Genomic DNA, 12,382 nt, shown 5'->3' on the forward strand with positions numbered 1-12,382 from the left:
TCCTACATAAGTGTCACTCTAAATCCTATGGAGGACACCACGCTAGAGATAGAACTGCACACAAGGTACTACAATCTGGTTTTTATTGGCCTACTCTCTTCAAAGATGCTCGTAAGTTTGTCTTATCTTGTGATGAATGCCAAAGAGTAGGTAACATTGGTAGACGTCAAGAATTGCCTATGAATTATTCTCTTGTTATTGAACCATTTGATGTTCGGGGCTTTGATTATATGGGACCTTTTCCTGCCTCTAATGGTTATACACATATTTTAATTGCTGTTGATTATGTTACTAAGTGGGTAGAAGCTATTCCAACTAGTAGTGCTGATCATAACACTTCTATTAAAATGCTTAAAGAAGTTATTTTTCCGAGGTTTGGAGTCCCTAGATATCTTATGACTGATGGTGGTTCACATTTTATTCATGGTGCTTTCCGTAAGATGCTTGCTAAGTATGATGTCGATCATAGAATCGCATCTCCTTATCATCCACAGTCTAGTGGTCAAGTAGAGTTGAGCAATCGATAGCTCAAATTAATTTTGCAAAAGACTGTGAATAGATCTAGAAAGAATTGGTCCAAAAAACTTGATGATGCATTATGGGCCTATAGAACTGCATACAAAAATCCTATGGGTATGTCTCCATATAAGATGGTTTATGGAAAAGCGTGTCATTTGCCTCTTGAACTTGAACATAAGGCATATTGGGCTATTAAAGAGCTCAACTATGACTTCAAACTTGCTGGTGAGAAGAGGTTGTTTGATATTAGCTCCCTTGATGAATGGAGAACTCAAGCCTATGAGAATGCCAAGCTATTCAAAGAAAAAGTCAAACGTTGGCATGATAAAAGGATACAAAAGCGTGAGTTTAATGTAGGAGACTATGTATTATTATTCAACTCTCGCTTAAGATTTTTTGCAGGAAAACTTCTCTCAAAATGGGAAGGTCCTTACATTATCGAGGAGGAGAACCGTATCCTGAAGGGCATCATCGCCAAGAAAATCATAACACCAACCGTGACGAAGGAGACATAATCACATGGGTATGGGCACTCCCCTTGGCAACTGCCAAGCTTGGGGGAGGTGCCCCGGTATCGTATCACCATCACACTCCTATCTTTACCGCTTTATTTAGTTTGATCCTTTTAGTAGTATCTTGATCTAGTAGATTGAAGTTTTGATATCAAGTAGTTTGAGTTTTGCATTGTGATCTCTTTTTGTATTTGAGTCCGCGATCTATCTATAATAAAGATTAGTGTTGAGTCAAGGGCCTTGCTTTGTTGCTATGATCTTGAGGAAGTAGAAAGAATTAAAGAGTTCTTATTGATCTTATGGATAGTGATAACTTCACATATAGAAAGTATGAGGCATAAAAATTGTTGAGAGTTGATAAACGTAGTCTTGGTCATCGTTGCAATTAATAGGAAGTGATAAGGAAAGAGGGGTTCACATATAAATATACTACCTTGGACATCTTTTGTGATTGTGAGCACTCATTAAGTATGACATGCTAAAAGAGTTGACGTTGGACAAGGAAGACAACGTAATGGTTTATGTTTTCTCACATCTCAGTTAAAGTATATTGTCATTGACCTTCCAAACATGTTGAGCTTGCCTTTCCCCCTCATGCTAGCTAAATTCCTTGCACCAAGTAGAGATACTACTTGTGCTTCCATATACCCTTAAACCCAGTCTTGCCATGAGAGTCCACCATATCTACCTATGGATTGAGTAAGATCCTTCAAGTAAGTTGTCATCGGTGCAAGCAATAAAAATTTCTCTCTAAATATGCATGACTTATTAATGCAGAGAAAATAAGCTTTATACGATCTTGTTATGGAAGCAATAAAAGCGACGGACTGCATAATAAAGGTCCATACACAAGTGGCAATATAAAGTGACGTTCTTTCATACTAAGATTTTGTGTATCCTACCCTAAAAGTGCATGACAACCTCTACTTCCCTTTGCAAAGGGCCTATCTTTACTTTATGTTCTTACTTTATGTTTTTATTTTGAACTTGAGTCAAGGTGATCCTCACCTTTCCCTTTTTCATTTTATCCTTTGGCAAGCTCCTCGTGTTTGAAAGATCATGATACATATATCCAATTGGATGTTCGTTAGCATGGGCTATTATTGTTGACATCACCTAAAGGTAAATACGTTGGGAGGCAACACAATAAGCCCCTATCTTTCTCAGTGTCCGGCTGAAACTCCATAACCACAAGTATTGCGTGAGTGTTAGCAATTGTAGAAGACTATATGATAGTTGAGTATGTGGACTCGCTGAAAAGCTCTATTGTTGACTCTTTCTGATGTTATGATAAATTGCAATTGCTTCAATGACTGAGATTATAGTTTGTTAGTTCTTAATGAAGTTTTTGAACCATACTTGATATTGTGAATTGATTGTCACTTGAGCATAAGAAATTATATAATGAAATCTGTTTTTGTGTTGTTATAAGAATGATCATGATGCCCTCATGTCCGTATTTTATTTTTATCGACACCTCTATCTCTAAACTTGTGGACATATTTTTCGATTTTGGCTTCCGCTTGAGGACAAGCGAGGTCTAAGCTTGGGGGAGTTGATACGTCCATTTTGCATCATGCTTTTATATCAATATTTATTGCATTATGGGCTGTCATTACACATTATACCTCAATACTTATGGCTATTCTCTCCTATTTTACAAGGTTTACCATGAAGAGGGAGAATGCCGGGAGCTGGAATTCTGGCTGGAAAAGGAGCAAACATTGGAAACCTGTTCTCCACAACTCCAAAAGTCCTGAAACTCCATGAAACAACTTTTTGGATTTATTAAGAATTTATGAGCAAAAGAAATAGGCCAGGGGGCCCACACCCTGTCCAGGAGATAGCCCCCCCCCCATAGGGCCTGCCCCCCCATCTCCTGGGCCCCTTGGTGGGCCTCCGGTGTCCATCTTCTACTATATCATCGCTTCTACCCTGGAAAAATTCGTGGGCAAGCTTACGGGACGAAACTCCGCCGCCACGAGGCGAAACCTTGGCGGAATCAATCTAGGGCTCTGGCGGAGCTATTCTACCGGGGGAACTTCCCTCCGGGAGGGGGAAATCATCACCAACGTCATCACCAACGATCCTCTCATCGGGAGAGGGTCAATCTCCATCAACATCTTCACCAGCACCATCTCCTCTCAAAACCCTAGTTCATCTCTTGTACCCAATCTTGTATCAAAACCACAAATTGGTACCTGTGGGTTGCTAGTAGTGTTGATTACTCCATGTAGTTGATGCTAATTGGTTTACTTGGTGGAAGATCATATGTTCAGATCCTTTATGCATATTATTACTCCTCTGATTATGAACATGAATATGCTTTGTGAGTAGTTACGTTTGTTCCTAAGGACATGGGTGAAGTCTCGCTATTAGTAGTCATGTGAATTTGGTATTCGTTCGATATTTTGTTGAGATGTATGTTGTCTTTTCCTCTAGTGGTGTTATGTGAACGTCGACTACATGACACTTCACCATTACTTGGGCCTAGAGGAAGGCATGGGAAAGTAATAAGTAGATGATGGGTTGCTAGAGTGACAGAAGCTTAAACCCTAGTTTATGCGTTGCTTCCTTAGGGGGTGATATGGATCCATATGTTTAATGATGTGGTTAGGTTTACCTTAATACTTCTTTTGTAGTTGTGGATGCTTGCAATAGGGGTTAATCATAAGTGGGATGCTTGTCCAAGTAAGGGCAGTACCCAAGTACCGGTCCACCCACATATCAAATTATCAAAGTACCGAACGCGAACCATATGAACGTGATGAAAACTAGCTTGACGATAAATCCCATGTGTCCTCGGGAGCTCCTTTCTCATTATTAGAAATTGTCTAGGCTTATCCTTTGCTACATAAAGGATTGGGCCACCTTGCTGCACTTTACTTATTTTATTTACTTTTTACTCGTTACTATTTATCTTATCACAAAACTATTTATCACCTACAATTTCAGTGCTTGCAGAGAAAACCTTACTGAAAACCGCTTATCATTTCCTTCTGCTCCTCGTTGGGTTCGAGACTCTTACTTATTGAAAGGACTATGATTGATCCCCTACACCTGTGGGTCATCAAGGGGCACTACAGATCCATATGACATCCAATATGAAAACATACCCCACTTTTGCTTTTCATGTGGCCGATCGGGTCACTCTGATCTGGTCTGCCCGACTCCGGGAACGAGAGATGAAAATGGTGATTTGCCCTTTGGCAAAGGACTACGACCGTCGGACGAGAAGAAGAAAGCTGCATCTTCTGAGGGTTCCTAAAAAACCCAGCCAGCCAAATCCAAAAAGAATGAGAGAAAGAACTCCAGTAATGCAGCGGAAGGAGATGTTGAGGTGAACTCCCCTGTCAAGCGTAACACTGCTCCAAAGCGCAAGGGGGGCCCCTACCCAAGTTTAGCACAGAGTCGAGATCCCCCTCCTCACAAACCATGCTACAAATGATGCGAAGGGGATGGAGCACGCACCTGCGAGTGGCACAAAGGAGGGAGAGGGTTCTGAGGACAATGGCACAGTGCGAGAACCAAAAAAGAAGAAACCCACACCCACCAACTCTGGTACTTCGGCAGAGGCTGCTACGCAGCCCTGCCCAGCCCAATGATTTGCTTAAGTTGGAACTACCGGGGGCTTGGGAACCCCGAGGCAATTCGCGAGCTTCGCAATGTTGTGAAGCAAGAAGGGTCCTCTCTAGTTTTTGTCATGGAAACAAAGATTAGAGGGAAACGTGTAGAGAGATTGCAGCAGACCTTGGGGTTTGCAGGTTGCTTTGCTGTTGACATCGATGGATTAAGTGGAGGCGTTGGACTCTTTTGGTCCAAGGATGTTACAGTAGAGCTCAAGAACTACAACTCGTCCCACATTGATGTAGTGGTGCGTGATGCTTCGGACACTTCGGTGAACTGGAGATTCACCGGTTTCTATGGAGCGCCAAGAGCAGAAAACATGCATCATAGCTGGCGCTTCCTCCGTACCCTACATGCACTCCCGCATTCAGCGTGGTTATGTATGGGTGATTTTAATGAGACCCTATATGGGGAAGAGCACTTCAGTCGGACGGCTCGGCCAGAATGGCAGATGAGAGCCTTCCGCGAGATCACCGATGAGTGTGCATTCCAGGATCTGGGCTAGACGGGTGTAGCTTACACTTGAGACAACCGACAATCCGGCGATGCAAATGTTAAAGCCCGACTAGACCGAGCCTTTGCCAATGAGGAATTTAGACATATTTTCGAGTATGTCAAAGTGCGCCATATCTGCTCGGTGGAGTCATACCACTGCTATGTGCTAAATGACTTTCAGCGCCAACCCCCCATCAACAGATCACATACGTCGAAATCGTTCCGCTATGAGAACATTAGGCAGTCTCATAGTGATTACGAGCAACTTGTCACTAAAACCTGGCGTGCACAAGCAAGATAGCCAGGGTTGCTTGGTATTATGAACTCCCTAGATGCACTACATCGTAGCTTGGTGCCATGGGGGCTTCAAGAATTTGGATGTCTAACAAGAACAATCCGTCAACTGCAAAAGCGACTTGACAAGCTGCGTCGCCAGTCAGTTGGTCAAGGCCCTTTAGAGCAATTGAAAGGTAGCATGCTTAAGCTTTGAGAAGCTCTTAGACTGGAGGAGATTTGGTTGAAACAACGCTCTCGCGTACCATGGCTCCGGGAAGGGGACTGCAATACGGCGTATTTCCAGGTGCAGGCAAAACAACGCCAGTGCATCAACAAGATTGCCAATCTGCAACGCGCAGATGGCTCAGTTTGTGCCTTTGGAGATGAAGACAAGGAAGAAATCCTTGCGTTCTATAAAGCTCTATATACATCTCAAGGCTACAACAACAACGAGGAATTATTATCGCATGTTCCAAACCGGGTTACACCGGCTATGAATGACATGTTATGTAGACCGTTCGAAGCCCAAGAGATCCATGATGCATTATTTCAGATGGCCCCATCCAAGGCGCCGGGGGTGGACGGATTTACAGCAGGATTTTATCAATGTCACTGGGAACTACTAAAGCATGACCTAGTCCCAGCGCTGCTTGATTTCCTCAATGGTGGTGATCTACAGGCGGGTCTAAATGACACTTCAATCACATTAATCCCGAAGGTACACCATCCACAAAACATCTCTCAATATCGTCCCATTGCATTGTGCCTAGTGCTATACAATATCGCTGTTAAAGTGATTACCAATTGGTTACGGCCTTGTATGGATGAGATAATCAATGAGAAGCAAAGTGCTTTCGTCCTAGGTCGTCTAATCACTGACAATGTCCTCGTGGCTTTTGAAAGTGTTCATACGATGAAGAGGCGAAAGAAAGGGAAGAATTTCTCGTGTGCAATCAAATTGGACATGATGAAGGCTTACGATCGAGTCGAATGGCACTTCCTTGAGGCTATAATGCTATGACTCGGGTTTACTGGCAACATAGTAAGATTAATCATGAAGTGCGTCGCTTTGGTTCGTTTCACTCTACGTGTCAATGGAGAACTATTGCCTTTTTTCACACCCTCGAGAGGCCTCCGGCAAGGTTGTCCTATATCCCCTTACCTATTTTTGCTGTGTGCCGAAGGATTCTCGTCACTGTTGAAATACTATGGCAACTACGTGGATCGGGGCATCCGTGTGAATTTCCGAGCCCCATGGGTGAGTCACCTTTTATTCGCTGATGATAGCTTGATCTTCATCAAGGCGAGCACTGAGAGTGCAAATCGACTGGACGATATTCTCAGAATATATGGTGAGGCCTCCGGTCAGTGTGTCAATAGAGCTAAAAGTGCCATCTACTTCAGCCCAAACACACCGGCGGCGCTCAAAGGTACGCTCAAACAGTTGCTCAATGTCCATTCAGAAGCTTTTTCATAGCGGTATCTTGGTCTACCTACTACTGTTGGAAGAATCACAAGTGGTACCTTCGAACACATCGGGGATCGAGCGAGGGGGAAAATGCAGGGTTGGTCTGAACGGTTCTTTGCTTGTGCAGGAAGATAAACATTGATTAAATCTATTGTTCTGGCTATACCAACTTTCAGCATGTCTTGTTTTCTACTTACCAAAAAAGTATGCAAAACCTTGACTTCAAACATGGCTAAATTCTGGTGGGGGAGTTCGGTTGATAGGCATTCCTTACACTGGATCTCCTGGGACAAGCTTGCTACACCAAAGATTAAAGAAGGGATGGGATTTCGTGATCTCCGACAGTTCAACCTAGCGCTCCTTGGGAAGCATGGCTGGAGATTCATGACAAAACCATATGCTCTTTGCACTAGAGTGATGAAAGGAAGATTGGCGGTGTCCTGGACTAGGGGGTACTCAACGCAACGTCTCCCGATCAGTCGGATTGGGCCGAGGACCCCCATGGTCGTATACTCATGGGCCAGTCTGGACAGCTGCCGCATACAAGGAATAATCCACAAGACTTGGCGATCAAGACAAGGACTCCTCCCCCACCGGCGTATTCGGCTAGGACTCTTGTTATCCTAGGCCTCTGGTGCATTATATAAACCGGAGTCAGGCTAGTCGATAGAGATATACAACAACAATCATACCATAGGCTAGCTTCTAGGGTTTAGCCTCTCTGATCTCGTGGTAGATCAACTCTTGTACTACCCATATCATCAATATTAATCAAGCAGGAGTAGGGTTTTACCTCCATCGAGAGGGCCCGAACCTGGGTAAACATTGTGTCCCTTGCCTCCTATTACCATTGATCCTAAGCCGCACTGCTTGGGACCCCCTACCCGAGATCCGCCGGTTTTGACACCGACATTGGTGCTTTCATTGAGAGTTCCGCTGTGTGATCGGCGAAAGGATCAATGGCTCGACTGCAGGTCAACTGCGATGTCGGCTTCTTTGTCACCAGCTCAACTGGTCACCTTGGTTTGACCGAGGACTGCGCCCTACCTCCGATCGTCATGTTCGGATGAAGGACTTCATCAACACCAACTCTGATCTCTGTCAAGATCATGGAGGAGTCATCCATGGAGCTCGGGGGCTCAACGTCAACATTGCCCTCAGGCGACCGTGCTATTTTTCTGGATAGCAAACTTGTATCTGCTGCCACCGCCTCCTCGAGTGTCGCTTAAACGATTACTTTGGTGGAATTATGCGGAATTAAGTCTACAACAACCCTGCAAAATTTCGTCGAGTTCCGATGGAGGAATCTCCGGCACTCTCCGATATACCGGAGCCCTGTTGAATCCAGATGAGAATCCGGACGAGTTTAGGGCGTGGTATCCAGCATCTAGCTCGGATGTGAAAGTGCTAGTTATCGACTAGAGGGGGGGGGGTGAATAGGCGATTTTTATCAAAGTCCTCAAAACGTGGAAGTTTCAAAGACAAACAATAGAAATGACCTAATTGATATGCAGCGGAAGATAAACTACAACAAGCAAGCCATAGTCAAGTATGCAATAATGTGAACATACAAGGACTAATAGCAGCTAGGTAGTAAGGATCAGGATGGAAGATAATACGAAGCCAATCAACGATAGTAGTCAAGCAATGAAGTCAAACAGATGAGACAAATAAGCAATGACTTCACGAAGACAAACTCAAAGTAAAGGAGGGAAGAGATAGAACCAGTCACTTGTTGAAGACACAGGATTTGTTGGACCAGTTCCAGTTGCTGTGACAACTGTATGTCTGGTTAGGGAGGCTGAGATTCAACTCAGAAGACCGCGTCTTCACCTTATTCCCCTTGAGCTAAGGACACACAGTCCTCGCCCAATCACTCTGGTAAGTCTTCAAGGTAGACTTCCGAACCTTCACAGACTTTGTTCACCGGCAATCCACAATGACTCTTGGATGCTCAGAACACGACGCCTAACCGGCTGGAGGATACACAGTCCTCAAGTGTAATAAGTCTTCAGGTCACACAGACAGAAAGACTTCAGTGATGCCTAACACTCTTTGGCTCTGGGTGTTTGGGCTTTGTCCTCGCAAGGATTTCTCTCTCAAAGGCTTTGAGGTGGGTTGCTCTCAAAACGACAAAAGCCGTAAACTAACTCTGAGCAGCCACCAACTTATGGTGTAGGGGGTGGGCTATTTATAGCCACAAGGCAACCCGACCTGATATGTCCGAAATGACCCTGGGTCACTAAGGAACTAACACGTGTTCCAATGGTCAGATTTCAAACACACACGGCAACTTTACTTGGGCTACAAGCAAAGCTGACTCATCCAGCTCTGGATAAGATTTGCTCTCATTTTCTTCGCTCGAAGACATAGGATTTGGGTTGAGCATCACTTCAGTCACTCTGACTTTGTTCACTTGGACCCCACTTAACAGTACGGTGGTTCCTATGACTCAACAAAGAAGAAAAGGAAACAACGCAACAACTCAGTCTTCGTGCTCCATAGTCTTCACTCAATGTCTTCTCATGTCATAGACTTCAGTGTGAATATCTTCACACACCACCATTGTGTTCAATGTCTTCATACATTTTTAGGGGTCATCTCCGGTAGGTAAACCGAATCAATGAGGGACACTCCCTGCGTTATCCTGCAATTCTCACAAACGCATTAGTCCCTCAACCAACTTTGTCGTCAATACTCCAAAACCAACTAGGGGTGGCACTAGATGCACTTACAATCTCCCCCTTTTTGGTGATTGATGACAAACTGGTTGAAGTTTTCAACGGGAAAGAAGTATGTGAAATTGTAAAGGATAGTGTATTGTCTTCATAAGTGGCAAGGGCTCCCCCTAAAGATGTGCATATAAATAATTTGCTTTTGGAATGCAAATGCACATGGCAGGTTATACTTGTGGAGATCCACTTCAACTTATGAAGATAATTCATCATGCACAAAATGATATAACTAAGAGAATGACATGCATAATGAAAAATGGACGTCTGCAAAATGATCTAAGTGCGGAAGTTATCATCGCACATGAAAGAGCAAATAAGTAGCAGACGACCATCGAGTATAAGTGTTACAACTCAAAGAACGAAATGTATCAAAAGCAAGAGTTGTAAACACTAGGCAAAATATAAAGCAACCGCCCATATGAACCCGCTTGAAGACTATCAAACTCATACGCTTCTCCCCCTTTTGTCAGTAATGACCAAAAAGGTTTGAAGACATAGAGCATCTACTCGTCCTCGTGAGGAGTAGTTGAAGCAGCAGGGTTGTCGTTGTCGTTTGGCGGTGCAGACGAACTTGGTGCAGTGTCGATGTGTGCAGAAGTAGGGGGTGGTGAAGTAGCATCGTCTTCATCATCGATCACATTGGCATTGACAGTTGCCGTGGAGGAAGAATAGTCAGAGTCTTCAAGAGATGGAGTTCTTCGTAGGACAACATTCCGTGGAGGAGTGGAGTCAAACTTGAATCTTTCAGTGAAGCCATCGTCTTGAAGATCTGCTTCAGCACTGAGCAGGGTCAAGCTCTTCCATGATCGCCGACAAGTTTCGTTAGTGACAAATGCATTCTTGGTGGCAAGGTTTCGAATGCGATTTACATCCACCAAGAGGCTTTGCATCTGATGCTTGAGCCAAAACTGATGCTTATCTTGTTTCTGATGCAGGGCCACAAGAAGTTCTCGGTCATTCAGGACCCGAGAGCACTTCGAGGCCTTTGATCAATCGTGCTCGCTGTAGCTTCAGTTGGCGCATGATGAGGTAGACGAATGTTTCCAGCCATCGGATAGACACGCGTGACAACTTGGACTCCTTCCATAGGCTGAGTGAAGCTTTGATGTTCAGCATTTTGAAGACAAAGAGGCTTCTTGGCAGGTTCAGGGTATATGGCTTCAACTGACATATCAACCTCTGGTAGAAAGATCACATGATTGCGAGTAGAGGGTTGATAGTTGACAGCAGAATGTTGCTTAATGAGGCGCATGACCCATGGAGCATAGAATTTCAGTCCGAAGAGGTCATATCCAGATGCAGCCAGTTGCCTGATGAAGAAATCTTGCGCATTGAAGCTGATGCCATTGAGGATGTAAAAGACCAATGTCTTCATGGCTCCTTCAAGTTTTGCAGCTGATGAATGTCCTTTGATAGGCCACAGAGTCCGCCTGATGATGTGATATATGGTGCGCGACAGATACTCAAGGTCATCAACAAAGAACTCCTTTGGGTATTCAGCGTCATGAGGCAATGGCTTCATCATGCTCAACATCTGGCTCATATTGGGTTCAGGCTTATGGAAGATGCTCCCCAGTGCATTGCGGTGGTTTTGACAACCAGGTTCATATAGCTCTCCAGGAGTGGATAGGCCTATAAGCTCAATGATGTCAAGAGCTTTGGCTTCATGATGAACATTTCCTGTCATCCACTCGAGAACCCATGTCTTCGTATCTCTGTTATAACCGCGAATGTGGAGCGTAGCATAGAATTGAAGCAATAGCTCTTCATTCCAATGTTCTTTGTCTGTCACAAAGCTGAGCAGACCAGCATCACGAAAGCAGTCAAGTGCTTCTTCTAAGCATGGCAGTCCAGCAATGGCTTCAGTGTCGAGGCGCATATGAGGGAAAATGCGCCCTTGATCATATAGAACACAGGAGTAATAGCTTCGCTACTGATGACTCCAGAAACGATCTGATGATATTCTTGGCTTTGTGTAGGGGTTCTTTGAACTGTCAAAGAATGTGTTGTGGCTTTTGAAGCCATTTGCATTGAAGGACCCGACAGATGTGGCAGTACCTGGAAACCTTGGCAGTCTTGGCTTTGGCTTCTGGACCTGAGGCCTATGCTCAACGTGATAATCAAACTAAGGACCAGAGACAATAGGCGGAGGGACCAGAACGGGCCATCTTACTGTGATTAGCTCGCCATGGTTGTATGCTTGCTCAATTGTATAGGGTCTTGGTGGTAGAACAGGAACAGTGGCAGCAACAGTGGCTTCGGGCTGCACAACAGAAGTTTCAGGAGCATTTTCAGCATTGACTTCTGGTATGGGGCTTGGGACAGGCTCCACATTAGCTTCAGCCATGACTATGTCATCGGCTTCATTGGTGTTGGTGGTGGCAGCCTCAAGGTTTTCAACCTCCACTTGATGAGCTGGAGGGTCAGGCACAGACACGTTGACATCATGAACAGCTTCTTCAGGAATGGGGGAGTAGGGACACGTTCTTCTTGAAGTTCGTCATCGGCTGATGCAGCCGGATTGTCTTCAGCAGCTGGGGCTTCAGACACGGAGACATTCACAGTTGGAGTGGCTTCTAAAAACACTTGACGTGCAACAGGTTGGTGGTGCACTTCTCCTTCTGGAATGCTCGGAAGAGGGACTTGAGGCCTTGGTCCTTTGCGAAGCCTTTGTAATACAGGCGACGCCTTTGGAGATGGAGTAGGCAGGTCCTCATCCTCTTCAACTTGCACGGATGGTGTGACTTGTT

Source organism: Triticum aestivum, chromosome 2B (assembly GCF_018294505.1).
Source record: "Triticum aestivum cultivar Chinese Spring chromosome 2B, IWGSC CS RefSeq v2.1, whole genome shotgun sequence".
Lineage (NCBI taxonomy): Eukaryota > Viridiplantae > Streptophyta > Magnoliopsida > Poales > Poaceae > Triticum > Triticum aestivum.